The sequence below is a fragment of the Lycorma delicatula genome, chromosome 9 (genome assembly GCF_047948215.1).
Source record: "Lycorma delicatula isolate Av1 chromosome 9, ASM4794821v1, whole genome shotgun sequence".
Taxonomy (NCBI): Eukaryota; Metazoa; Arthropoda; class Insecta; order Hemiptera; family Fulgoridae; genus Lycorma; species Lycorma delicatula.
The window spans coordinates 54165451-54180351 of NC_134463.1; the positions used below are offsets into that span (position 1 = coordinate 54165451).

The following is a 14901-nucleotide window of genomic DNA, read 5'->3' on the forward strand; positions in this document are numbered from 1 at the left end:
CAATTGTAGGGTAAATATGTAGGAAATGGTTTTAATTAAGATAACATGTATGTTAAACAAAGTTTTGTGTTAATTGTTATCGCGTGGTCGACAGACCAAGGAAGAAATTAAAGGAAGTCTAAATCGACGTGCCCGGATATTATAGTTCTTACTACAACTAACAAACTAATATTCACAGGCGTTAATACTATACTACCTTGATAGTCTGTACATTCATTTAAATGAATGAAAGGGCATTGTCTCTTTCTGAACTTCATTTTGTAAGTTCATTCCTGGGTGATATGTTATCCCTCATAGGTTCTTTGTAATTAATTTTTTTAACAGGTGCTGAATCAATTTGCATACATTATCGTGTTAATTACTATGCGTTTATCGTTTTTACAGTTGTCTTTTTTTATTTAAAGAGTAGAATATTTTCGTAACCAATATTTTCTAAATGCGACTTTCTAATACTATTAAATGGATATATATATATATATATATATATATATATATATATATGATGTTTGTTAATTACCAAACCGGATCATATCAAGGTTGATCATATCAGAAACTGTTAAGACAATAGTTTTTAGGTAATGTTTACAGGACTGACGATCACTTTAAACCGATTCGACACTCTGCCTATTAAGGAAGATATGATATTTTTTGTCTTCGAAACCCCATTTTTTCCAACCCCTGGGCTAATGGTTGGTAATATCAAAAAACTTTACTTATATAAGTTTTCGGTCCTTATTCAAAGAATAGTTGGAACTTTAAACGAATTCGATATTTTATTTAATAAGTAATAGTAATATTTTGTTTTTTCAAACCCCAATTTCCACTCTCATGGTCCAATTTTTTCCATTAGCGAACTTGTCCGAGATTTTGGGTCGTTATATTTTATGTATCAATTTAAAAGTGATTGGCGCTAAATTACAGCAGTTAACTTGTCCGCAAGAAAGTAAAATATATATAAGATAGATATGTATAAACGTTTAAATTGACGGTTTTTGGATCTAGGGGATATGAAAAGCGAAAATATGTTGAAATTTGATGGAAGTTGAATCATGACAATAGCTTTCTTACAATGACAATGACAATGACAATGACAATAGCTTTCTTCATAAATAAGCTTTCTTATGAAATTACCTAAAATGGAATTAGGAAATAAATGTTGTTGTATATTTATATGTATGTAAGTTTAAGAAAGTAGTGTCGACAAATTTTAATTTTTAAAGTTCATATAATTCACAAGATAATATTAATATATAAATATAACATTCGTAATATCAAACTATTCACTTTCATTTAATAATTTTTTTTCCCACAAAACCTTTCAAAGTAATAAGCAACAACATTGAGTTGCTAATAGTGATTAAACTGTAATGAAAGTGAAACTGCATTAAATACTACATCGGGCAGACTGGAAGCACATTTATCAATATGAAATACATATAGGTATTAAGCGCTACAAAGAAATAAAATTTTCTATTACTGTAAAAGAATAGTTTTTACTAACATATTACATAAAAACACATAAAATCCAATACCTTAACATAGTTGAACGGTATAAAATTTAAAAGCACACTAAATTTTTCAAAAACAATATTTTAAACTAATAAGGATATAGCATGAGCTATTATATTTGTCGACTTCATAATTAACAGACTGTATTTATTGAAGTATTTTTTCCGAAACGTTCTTTAAAGAAACAGTTATAATATTTTGACGCGAGTTGTTTGACTTCAGATTGCTACCAACTTTCGTCATGCTATCCCAAATATTTTTATGTTTATATACAATGTATTCATATTTATGATTTATATTTACAGCGTCTAAATTTATGTAATATTAACCAATTTAAATCTGATTAGATAAAAAAAATAATAAAACTGTTACAAAATTAGAAATAAAAATTTACCACAGATTGTGAAAGTAACAACAAATATTGTTACATAAAATATTTCTTATTAATTATTATAAGAGCATTTTAGTCGTGTAAAAGTTATTTTTATTATTATAGATATTTTATGGAACAGTAATCTATATAAATAAAAATATTTTTTCGTTAATATTATTTTAATAAATTCAAATTAATTTCACTGCTTTTGATATTACCATAAGCCTTAATATTATAATATATATGTATTTTTTTATTTTTTTTATAATTGGGCTTCTTATCTGGTGTAATTTTGATTTGATTTTTTTTTTTACTTTTTTTTCTATAATAGTTTTTTACGGATTTAATATAATTACGTAATTATAATCAGCTTTTAAACTGATTTTTTAAGCTTTTTCATTTTAATAAGATTATTAAATTAGTTAATTTAACCAGATTTGTTTTTAGATGAACATAAATCTACATAGTGGTTCATAAAGCATAGAAACTCATAAAATAACTTTCCAACAGTGAAATATAAAAAAGTAATTTTACCAAATGCTTCTACCTCGAAACTACCAATCCCCCCCCCCCCCGAGTTTCCCTACCCATGGAGCAAATCTAAAGTTTTAAATGGATTACGATGGATTACATGGATTACGATTCTACAGGGCATTGAAAAATAAAAATATGGTTGTAAAAACGATCGATTATGACTATCCATATCAAAATGGCGGCCGTATAATATTACTCATAGATAATTTCAAAGGTGTCTCTTACTAAAAAAAAAATCTGATGTGGACACCACATGACTTCCTTGTACGCCTATTAAATTACATATACACATTTTTTTTTTTTTAAATAAAAAGTACATTAAATTTTATTTCATTAATAATTTCTGATATTTTTTTCATTTTTTTATTATTGAATTATTATTTATTGTAAACGTTTTTTTAAAATCAGAAGTTAATATCAATAAATATATATATATATATATATATATATGTTTAAATTAAAAATAAAAAAAAGAGATATAGTCGAATGCGAACCGGTGTGTCTTCCCAGAGTAAGATCCAAATATGTCATTAATTAAAATTTATTTGGCTATAACTCTGGAAACAATGAATATAAGAACCACTTAGATATATCGTAGAAAAGCTCTCAATGAGAGCTGCTTATTGAGTTCACTTAAACTGCAATTATGAAACTAAACTACATTCACTTAAACTGCAGTTAAGAAGTCCCAAATCCAAATTTTCTGAATTTTGGATTTTTCTGGACACTTTGGTTCCAGTCGATTAAGTAATATACGCGTATGTAATAGACAATAGATATACAATAATAGATAATAATCAATGTTTAAGGGTTCCATATAATAAGTAAAAATAGAAAAATTTCTTATAAAACTCTTACCGGCCCTATTTCATTTATATGTAATAAATATCATATTTACAGAAATAATATAATTCTTATGATTATTCGTTATTTAATAAATGAAATCGGACCGATAAGAGTTTTGTAACAAATTTTTCTATTTTTTATTATTATATGGAACGCTTAAACATTGTTTATTATTTATTATTGTATATCTATTGTCTGTTACATATATTTAACAAGTTTTTGTTTTAAAGAAAATTCTAAATTAATAACAGATTTTTTGAACTTGTATAAAAGGGCGAAATTGACGTATGAAATTCTTGTACGTCAAAACAGTATAATAAAAATTGTATTACGCGGGCAAATTTTTATTAAAAAAAAAATAATAATAATAATTTAAACCGGGTAGAACAAGGGTTACCGATTTTCATCGTAACTGAAAACCAATGTAAATTTCGACTGACGCTTTGATGAATCCTGTAAATGATCATATTATCAAGTACAGACCCATCAAATTTAAGAAATTTCTAATATTGGGATTGTCCATTACCCATCCTAAGCAGAAGTAACACAAAACGACTTAATTTAGGAACGTGTTAATTTGGATCTGAGAAAGTCGACTCGTAATAATATATGGAACTTAACCAATGGTCTTTAGCGGATTGTAATATTTTTTAGGTAGATATTTATAAGAAAGCTACATATTGTAATGGATACCATGATTCGACTTCCAGAAAATTTCGACATATCTTTGCGTTTCACATCCCTCAGACCCCGAAACCACCGTCAGTTCAAAAAGTTTATATATAATTTATATATATGTATTTCACTTTCTTCTGGCCACGATAACTACTGTATTTTGTGCCAATCATTTTGAAATTGATACGTAAAATATTACAACCCAACATCTCAGTTGAGTTTGTTAATTGGCGAAATCGGACCATGGGAGTTAAAATGAGGGCGGCTTTTTCGAAAAAAACAAACTACCGCTATTACATTCTTATTAAGTAAAATATCGAATTCGTTTAAAGTTCCCGCTATTCTTTGGATAAGGTCTAAAACTTATCTAAGTAAAGTTTTCTGATATCACCAGTTATTGACCCAGGGGTGAAAGAAATTGGATTTTGAAGACAAAAAATTCATACCTCCCTTAATTGGCACAGTATCAAATCGGTTTAAAGTGGTCGTTAGTACTCTAAAACTTTTGTCTAAACAATTTTTGATATGACCAATCCTTACGGCAAGGGATGATCAAAATGTTGCTGGAATTGAAAGAAGATGGAGCTTGTCGTATGATAAACATGTGAAACTTTTTTCACATGCAACCATTATCGTATTGAGTAAATTTGAAGTTTTTCATAACTTTAAGGTGGACATCTTTTTTATCCCTTTACTTAGCACCGGTGAAATCTACCTCTGCCTTCTGGCGTGCCGAAAGGGATTTTTACGTCGCATAATAACTCCTGATGTAACTTGGATTCACCATTTTTGCCGGTAATCCAACCAACAGAGTATGGAGTGGAGAAATATCCAAGTTTGCCTGCCAGGAAAACGCTCAAACCTATGGATTAGCCAATAAATTGATGCCAACAGTGTTTTGGGACTGTGAAATCCCAATTTATTGAGATTATTTTAAAGAACATATAATCAACAGCGAATTCTATTTTGACATGGTAGAAAACAAAATCAAACCTGTTGCTATAAAGAGGAAACACCCAGGTTTTCTCTCAAACAACCAGGAATTTTTTCACTATACCAACGCTGTACCCCATACCATTCAAAAGACAAGGGAAGGTATTCAAAAATCGTGTTGGGAGATGTTTCCACATCTACCTTACGATTTCTAATCTCCTAGCATCACATATTTTTATTTGGTCTTCTTAAAAAATGTCTACATGTCACTGATTACAGAAAATTATGAGCAAATCAAGAATTCCACAACCACTAAAGTGAACAATTCTTTAATAATGAAATAATACATTTCATAGATAAATTGGACTGTCTAAATGTAGCCGGAGATTATGTTGAAAAGCGGTTTTAATTTTTTTGATATTGAATAAATTAAAATTTTTCTATAGTCTTTTTAATTATTGAAAGACCTTCGTAAATAAATCAATTTAGATTTAAAATGATGTTTTTAGATCTTTAAAATCAAATTTTTTGGTCGATTTTGTTGTTGAAAGTAGTTAAAAATGATTAAGAAACATCTTATATACTTAAGAAAAATGATAAATATTCTTTTTTTTCTGAATTTTTATGGGCATCGACTGCTAAGGTCATTAGCCCTCGTCACATTCTTTAAAAGAAATTATTATCTCCATCAGGATCGTCATATGTAAGGGTGTAATGGGCCCTTACATTTTATTTAAAAACACAAACTTCACAATAAACATTAAGACATAAAAGACAAGGAAAATCACAAACACTTACGGGGTGTAAAGGGCCCCAATATTAAAATTTGAGATAAGGTTCTCAAAAGACCATGAAATTAAAATTTCAACTTATCAATACCATTTCTTTCTTTATATATATATATATATGACTACCGCTTAGAGATTCTTTTATCACAGCTTTAAACTTTCATTTTATAGACTTTTAAGAAGTCCACTGGCGTGTAAAAATGCAACTATATTTTCTTCATTTCCATTATCCAGATCAGCACTAATATTATTTGTAAGACGGAACCTCTTTCTGAGGTCCTCATATATGGTACACTCTTCTATTAGATGCTTGATTGTCAGTGTTTTATTACAAACACCGCACATTGGTCTCACTTCGCCGGTTAACATATATAAATTTGTTAATCGCGTGTAAATATTCTTTCTTTTATTTAAAAAATAAAACTTCATAACTATATTATAAATAACATGTAATATTATAATAATTGTAATGCACTTATATATGTATAGGATCATATTATTATTATAAATAACTTAATAATATTAAAATGACAAGTAATAAACAACAATAAAGATAATTTATACAATTAATAAAAGTAATAGAATTAAATTAATTTTCAGGAAGTGAATCATAAATGCTACTGAAAAGAAATGACGACTGTTGCGCCGCGCAGCATAACTTGCCTTCTCTCATTCTAGGTTGAGTACTTTCTAAACGGTCATACGCTATACATTTTAGATTACCAGTAGGATTATGAATCTAATTTTAATATAATGATTTTTTTTCATAACTAATAGATAATATTAATAAATAATGATTTATATCATTTTTTCTATATGTATATATTTTTTTTTAAACCGGTTTTAGTATTGCAATTTTCATACGTTTTGCAATCTATAAACTAAAATTTATTACCGTGCATCAAAACTTAAATTTATTACAGGTACAACCTGTTTTAAAAAATAATAAATATGTCTCATACAGTTACAAAAAAAAAAATAATAATAATAAATGATAGATTTAAAAAGTTTTGTTTTATGTTACAACTACCGATTAAAATTTTTTGTTTAATTTTAGGACTTAACTTTACACTCTTTGATGGTTATAAAAACTAATGTATAAATAAGTATTAAAAAATAAAGTTCATATGAAAAATTAATTGTTAAGGCTGATCGTTTTGGGTAGAAGACCATAAATGGAAGTAACGCTTCCAATTATTATTAAAAAATCGTTTCAGGTCCGACAGTCACTATATCAGAATGAATGGCACAACCTCTTCTACTTCCGTTGGCTCAAAAAGTATTACACAAATATTTTTTAACAATTTTATCCTTTCATTGAAATTAAATACAACTACGTTAATAGATAAAAAATTACAACTTTTTCACTGTTTTTATATTAAGTTATGTTTTTTTATTTGCAGTATTATTTACTAAAAAAAAAAAAAAACAATTTACGTCAAGAATTATTTCCTTTTAATTAGCCTTAGTTCTTATGCCAATAAGAAAATATCTCATTATTATTCTCTAACCATTAAAAACATCTATATATAAATAGATGTTACGTATTAATATGAGAGGGGATCATTTTTTTAAAGTCAACTTGGCATTACCGGGGGTTTCAAAGAACTAAAATACTCCCTCAGGGAATAAGCAGCTATTTCAGTATCCATAACTGTATCAGTAGATGAACAGATAGATAGATACTAGAGTTGCCGAAAAGCATGTACTGTATGAGAGATCGTTAACATATTTAACATTTTTTGGGATTTAAAATGGCCCTTTCTTGCAGCCATCGGTACGAGTTGTAGTTTTCTTGTGTATCGGGAAACACATTAGCTGTAACTTCGTCAAGTGAAGAGGCTAAGTTGCAGAAATTTGGTGCAAACATAATAAGAGAGCAGTAACTCAGGAGGCACTTTAAAAGGCAACGGTTTCTTTTTCCTACTTCAGCAACAGGTGGTTTGCCTTTATATTTCTTTGCCTGACGATGGTTAAATACGACAATCATCCGTCGTATTATGACAGGATGAACGTAGTAATTATATCCAGTATTGTAATTAAATGCTCCTAATTTTAGATCAGAATGTCGACTCCCAATTCTTGATTCGTCCGTTCTGCGTCGGACTTGTTCTAGACGTAATTTTTCCCCCCTTCGACCTATCGTTTGTCTTTAATGCAGAAGCTTGGATACAGTCCTTATGCAATCGAAGCTCTCTTTCCTTCATCATGTTCCTCGATCTTAACGTAGGAGCACCCTACACGCTAATGCTGTAGACGAGTTTCCATTGTTCAGGTATTCCCACGCAAGATGACATTTTTTTGGCTACGAGTTTTTATCAGTTACCGGTATGAGTATGAGTATTTAGTAAGAGTATTGTTGAGTTACCTGACCAATGCTCTTTCTTTTCTTCGGTTGCATTTCGATAGCTTTGAAAGGTACGGATTTAATATTTCCAGTATAAAATTTTCAAAATTATTAATTTTCCAAAGTCCTTTTTTCAGCATAATTATTTTTTCTCTTCTAATTGTCCTACCATTCAACAATCATTTTTAAATAATTATCGGAGTTCAAAATTGTTATTTTATTTTACAAAAATAACAATTATTAATAAATAAATAATTTTATTTGATAATGTAATTGACTTTTTTTATGCTATGTTAGCATCATTATTATTTTCTTTTATGTTTTTTTGCCCTAAAGCAGATCATGCGATACACATCCCATCTCCTCTACACTGTTCTCATTTACGTTCATTGCTCTTTCTTTTAATTTTTTATATCCTCTATTCTTGTTGAGATCATCCATTAGTTAATTTTCTTCTCTTTCTATTTGTCTAGTTTCCAACACAAAACTAATTAAACAATACCTTTTACTTCATAATCTATCTTTCCACCGTTTGTAAAACTTCCTAAGTTTTTTTTGTCCAATTTATGTATTCTCTTTCGTCATATTTAAATATTAAAATTGCCAACTCTTTTCCTCAAGGTTTTTCGGAGTCTACGTGTTTTTAAATTGTGCATTAAATCTTATCGTACATGACACTTATTCATGTTTTTAACCATATTGTTGAACAGTATTTTAGGTAGATTTCATAAGAAAGCCATGATACCACTTCCGGAAAATTTCGACATATCTTCGCATTTCACATCCTCCAGACCCCAAAACCACCGTGAGTTCAAAAGTTTATATATAAACATTTATATATATATATATATGATCAGTGTGTTCTTCCAGTACTCACCTACGGATGCGAGACCTGGACTTTAAATGAAAGGAAATGAAAGGATTTAAGTGAAAGGAAAGCTTCGGACAGCACAAAGAGGCATGGAAAGGTCAGTGCTAGGCTACACAAGGAGGGACCGGAAAAGAGCGGAAGACATAAGAGCCATAACGAAAAATGCATGACGAAATGGATACAGAGAAAGCTCTGAAATGGCAACGGGGAGGGCACATCGTAAGAAGATGTGATGGAAGGTGGACAAAGGCGGTCCTTGAGTGGAGTCCAAGAGAGCGACATAGGCCAAGAGGCAGGCCACCAGACCGATAGGACAGAGGCATTAAAAGGGTGGCTAGAACCAACTAGCACAGGACGGCGCAGGATAGGCAGGCATGGCGAGAACTTTTGAAGGCCTACCCGTCGAACTAGACTTGTAGAAGCTACATCTTGTAAAAGATTTTGAAACAGCTGTATAATAATAATAATAATAATAATAAAATATATATATATTACTTTGTTGTGGTCTCTATAACTGTCGTAATTTTGCGCCAGTCACTTTTAAATTGATACACAAAATATAACGACCCAAAATTTTGGTCGAACTGAATGGGCAAAATTGGAACATGGGTGTAGAAATGGGGGATTTTTCAACAACAAAAATACCGCTATAACTTTCTTATTAAGTAAAATATCGAATTCGTTTAAAATTCTTACTATACTCTACTACTATAAATTACTATACTATAAATTCGACTATAAAACCTAAAAATTATCTAAGTAAATTTTTTTAAATCACCAACCATTGGCCCAGTGGGTAGAAACATGGGGATTTGAAGAAAAAAAATCATACATCCCTTAATAGGCACAATATCGAATCGTTGTAAAATGATTATTAGCCCTGTAAAAATTACCTAAAAATTTTGTCTGAAACAATTTTTGATATGAGCAACCCTTACGGGAAGGGATGACAAAATATTGCTAGGATTGTAAGAAGATGGGGCTTGTCGTATGCTAAACATGTGAATCTTTTTTCTCATGCAACCACTGTGGTATTGAGTAAATTTGAAGTTTTTCTTTACTTAAAGGTGGAAATCTTTTTATCCCGTACTTAGCACCAGTGAAATCTACCTCCGCCTTCCGGCGTGCCGAAAGGGATTTTTTTTTAATTGAAAATATTAATTTCGATTTTAATAGCTTGTTTTTGAAATGTATTAATATTCTACTTTCTGGTGTTCTATTCAAAGTTTTTCTACAGTTTTCTTTATATTAACTATTCCACACGAATTCTAGAACAGTTAATTTGGTTTATTATCCATGTAGAAACATCTATTATAATCTGATTTAAGTGTAATATATAATTATGTTTTAGTTTTAATAAAATGTTTATTTTGTAAGAAATGTTTATTGTACAAAATTAAAATATTTTGTTTACTGTGCAAAATATGTAATGTCTTTAGTTTTAAAATCTTCCCATTTTATAAAAATAAATAAATAAAAGAATATTAGAAAATTGCATGAATGGTACAAACAACATTATTAAAATTTGTTAAATTTATTTTTATTCGAAAAAAAAAAGTGTAATATGTAACCTTAAAATATTCATTGACAAACAAGTTTTCTGTAGTTTTCTTGATCAGGTTGTAGTTTATTAAATAAATGAATAAAATTTCAAAAACTTTCTCAGAAAATTATTTGTGAAATTTGAAATTATTTGAAAATTTCAAAGGGTCTTACTTTATTTGGTAGAAAATATTTTTTAATAATGAAATAAAATAAATGTATAATCTAGCAAAATATTTCCAGAGATAAAACTAAGAAAAATAAAGTCTGATCCACTCTATTTTATTACTTTTTTTTTTTATTAATATTCCACTATTAGGGAAAAAATTATTTATTACAATTTATGTGCTACGTTGCATTTTAACATTTTAAATCCTATTATAAGAATTAAAAGAAAAAATTATTTGAATTTTAAAAATAACTTTTTATTAAATACTTCTTTTGTAGTTTCAAATGGAATGCCCATTTTTTCTTAACACGAAAATATTTATTTATTTATTTTTTATTTTTTTGATACAAAGATGTACATTAACCAGTATAAATTATTTTTTTAGCAGAATAAAATACAGGACAAAAAGATTGGAATGTTTTTAGCCTATCGATTCCTGAAGAAATGTAACATAAATACCAGGTATATATCTAAAAGAATTATCTGATGTTCTCTTTATGCTCAGCATTTGATAAGATGTTCCAACGTCTTGAGATTTATTACGTGCAACCTGCAGTATATTATAGACTGTATTTATTCAATAAGTAGTTATAACTTTTCCGTATCCATTCCCACATGGTTTAGCCTTTAACATAAATTTATTAACAAATCAAATATTGGGAAACATTTATAACTTAAAGCCATTAATAATCGTTATTGTTATCAAAAGCAACTTTACACCGTTGTTCAAGATCAAGACGAATTTACTAATATTTTGTAATGTAAACACTGATTGTATATCTTGCACTTCTTTATATTTTCCATCTCGTTTGAAGTGTAATTACTTTTTTCGATCTAGAACTCTGACAGTATTATTATTATTAATTTAAAAAAATATGCTCAGCAGTTTTTGATTTAATATTTATCCCGTGATCATAGAATATTTTTGGCTTTGGATAACTTTTCTAGAAATACTTTTACACATACGCAGTACTTTTAAACAAAACTGCGTATTTGTTGAGATTTCACATCCGTAGTACGGTTGCTCTTTATCCGTAAATGTACACATAAAAATGCCAAGATTTGTATCTGATCATCAGGAATTTCTGACTAGCTAATGGAATGTGTTTTTGGTTTCGCAACTATATCTATCATTTTCAGTACGTTTATGGGCTAATAATTTTCTCTAAGTTTAAGCCAACATATTTTAGTGTAAGGTTATTTTATACTAAGCATCTCTATCTCTTAAACTGAAACTTATATACTTATGTATGTATATATATATATATATATATATATATATATATATATATGAGAGAGAGAGAGAGAGAGTGTGTGTGTGTTTTTAATATGGTGGTCTGGCTATACTTTATCGGATTCTACTTGTGAAACTAAACAAAAAATTTCCCTAAGAAAAATGGCAATTTCTCCTTCGTTCTTCCTTTGTCCGTCATTTTGTTATTTTAATATAAAAATTTATATTTCTAGTTCGGATAGACGAATCACATTGAAACTTGATAAGCGACTTGGTAATACAGTTTTAAAATTAGCAAAAAATCAGAACTTAAATACATTCCATATTACAAAATGGCGGTCATGTTTATTCTCCAATCCATTATATCTCCATAAATATTAGTTTAATCAAACTTTATGTTATTTGCTAAAGTATTATGCCTTTTATTTTTAACAAAAGGACATTTTATTTTTGAAAATCGGTTAACAAATGCCTAATTGTCGCAGGAAATTGATTTTATAATTTTGTGTTATAATTATTAGGTCTATTATTGTGAAAAAATGTTTACTTAATTTGATACATTTACAATACTAGAATTAACAGTAAGTAAAAAAATTAATATTTCATCGAACCGAATTTAAAGTGGAGGACATGAAAACAGACACATAATTAAAACATTAATTTTCTCCCATAACTTGGTTATTTGTAAACTGATTTTAAAACATTACATGCCATTTAATTTAAAATAAAAGGCTTAATATTTTAGCAAAACATAAATGTTAATAAAGCCAATATTTATGGAGATATAACGGATTAAAAAATAAACATGGCCGCCATTTTGAAATTTGTGAACGAATTAAGTCCTGATTTTTTTGCTAATTTAAAAACTTTATTAATAAGACGCTTACCAAATATTAATGTGATTCGTCTATCCGAAATTGAGATATTAATTTTGATATAAAAATAACAAAATGGTGGAAGTGGGAAAACGAAGAAGAAATTGCCATTTTTCCTAAGGGTAGTTTTTCTTAAATTTTATAAGTAGAATCCGAAAAAACATAACCAGCCACCATTTTAGGAACATTCTGTATATATACATATATGAAACGAGTATATACGTAACGAGCAAATAGATAATATATTATCATTCTTTGAAAACGAATCTTGGCATTTCAGTAAAACATTTCAGAGGCAACATTATCTAGCAATTAATTTTTTTTTTTTTCTAATTTTTATCGATTATTACATTCCAGATAAAATATAAATGATTTATTTAAGGTCAGTAATTAACCAATTAATTTCACTGGTTAATTTCAAGTCTATAAATGCCGGTCTATAAACAGCAAATAAGAATACTCTTTTTTAATTGGTAAAGAAAATGATTTTAATCAATTATTCCTTTTCAGTCTGTGTTTTTTTTTCGAAATCGGATCTTGTTTGAACACGTTTTTGTATAAGCTTGAAGGAAATGTTGCTTTATTACCTGCTAACAACAAATCGTTTCTTATAACTAGAAATATTCTTTTAATCTCTGTTTTCTATTTTTCTTTTTTTGATCGGGTTTTTCTTGAAATTATTTTATTTCTGTCTGTTATAAAACAAATTATCTAATTATACATTAAAAACTGTACTGTTTTAACTTCAAGGAAAGATGTATTTATAATTTATTTTATTGACGTTACTAACTTATAATTATTACTGCCTATTTATATTATTACCTAATTTTAATTTTTATTATTTGTGTTTGCTGAATCACTAAATAAGTAATTTTGAATTTAAATAAAAGAAAAAAATATACTATGATAGGTTGAGCTTCATTGATCATTATGTTCTTTTATGACCTTCGATTATAAAGCATTTTTATTACAATTATTCTGTAATAAATATTATTTGTTTAAATTTCCTGGTAAAATAATTTTTTTATTAAAAAATGCAATCCAATTTAATTTATTAAAAAAAAAAACATGATTATAATATTATGTAATATTTTATAATTTAATTTTCATTAATACCAAATAAAAATGTATTCTACCAAATCATAAAGCTAAATTAGAAAATATTTTATTAATATAATATTACATTTTTAATTCCTTGTATGATGTAAAGCAAGTATTGTGATCACAAAAATTTCGGCCTTTAGATTTCAATGGAAATATCCATTTTGACCACCCCTCAATCCATCTTTACTAGTTTCGGCGTGACGTATGTACGTATGTATCTTGTATAACTCAAAAACAATTAGCCGTAGGACGTTTAAACTTTGGATTTAGGACTGTTGTTAACATCTAGTTGTTCCCCTCCCATTTTGACTGCAATCGACTGAACCAAAAGTTTCCAAAAAAGCCCAAAATCCCAAATAATTTGGAATTTGGACTTTTTTCTTAACTGCAGTAATAAGCCCTCATTGAGAGCTTTTCAAAGATCTAGTGGTACTTATTTTCATTGGTTCCAGAGTTGTAGCCAAATAAAATTTTAATGAAATTTTGGATCTTACAAGGGGAAGGCACCCGCTCATCTCCTTTTTTAACTTGTTTTTTAATTTAAATATATTGATTTGTTAATAACTATTAACCTCTGATTGTAAAAAAAACTTTACGATAAATAATAATAAAAAAAATAAATAATATCAGAAGTTATTAATGAAATAAACTTTTATGAACTCTTCAATTAAAAAAAAAAAAAATGTGTATATGTACTTTTATAGGAATACAAGGAAGTCATGTTGTGTCCACATCAGATATTTATTGGAGTCCACATTTTTTTTGGTCCAGATTTTTATTGGTCCACCTTAGTACCTACTGGAATAATTCAAAACCACATTACATAGTATTCCGGTATATCCTGTTATGATTAAAAAGGAAATTATTCGGTATGGCAAAACAATAAATAAGTTTATGGAATAAGGTTTAAACCTTCAAATCAATAAACTTGGCTTAAAATCTTTATACGTTATTAGTTAACAAATCCCTTTCTTCTAGAAGTTATTTAACTTGCTTATTTTCTATTTGGTTATGTATATTACGAATCTGTCAAATTTAATAAAAGCTTCATTGAATCTACCAATTTTACTACCTTAATTATGGTTTACAAATTTTGAATAG

General features: G+C 28.0%; 1 protein-coding gene across 3 annotated transcripts in view; it reads left to right on the forward strand.

The window, feature by feature from the left end:
* Positions 1 to 14901, forward strand: part of LOC142329855 (uncharacterized) — a 349453-nt gene that overhangs the window by 47590 nt on the left and 286962 nt on the right. The window contains exon 2 of one of the 3 annotated variants that reach the window (XM_075374726.1): positions 6259 to 6336. The exons of the other annotated variants lie outside the window; for them this stretch is intronic. The gene's annotated coding sequence lies outside the window, so the exon portion shown is untranslated. The remainder of the gene's footprint in view (positions 1 to 6258; positions 6337 to 14901) is intronic. 3 annotated transcript variants of the gene reach the window in all.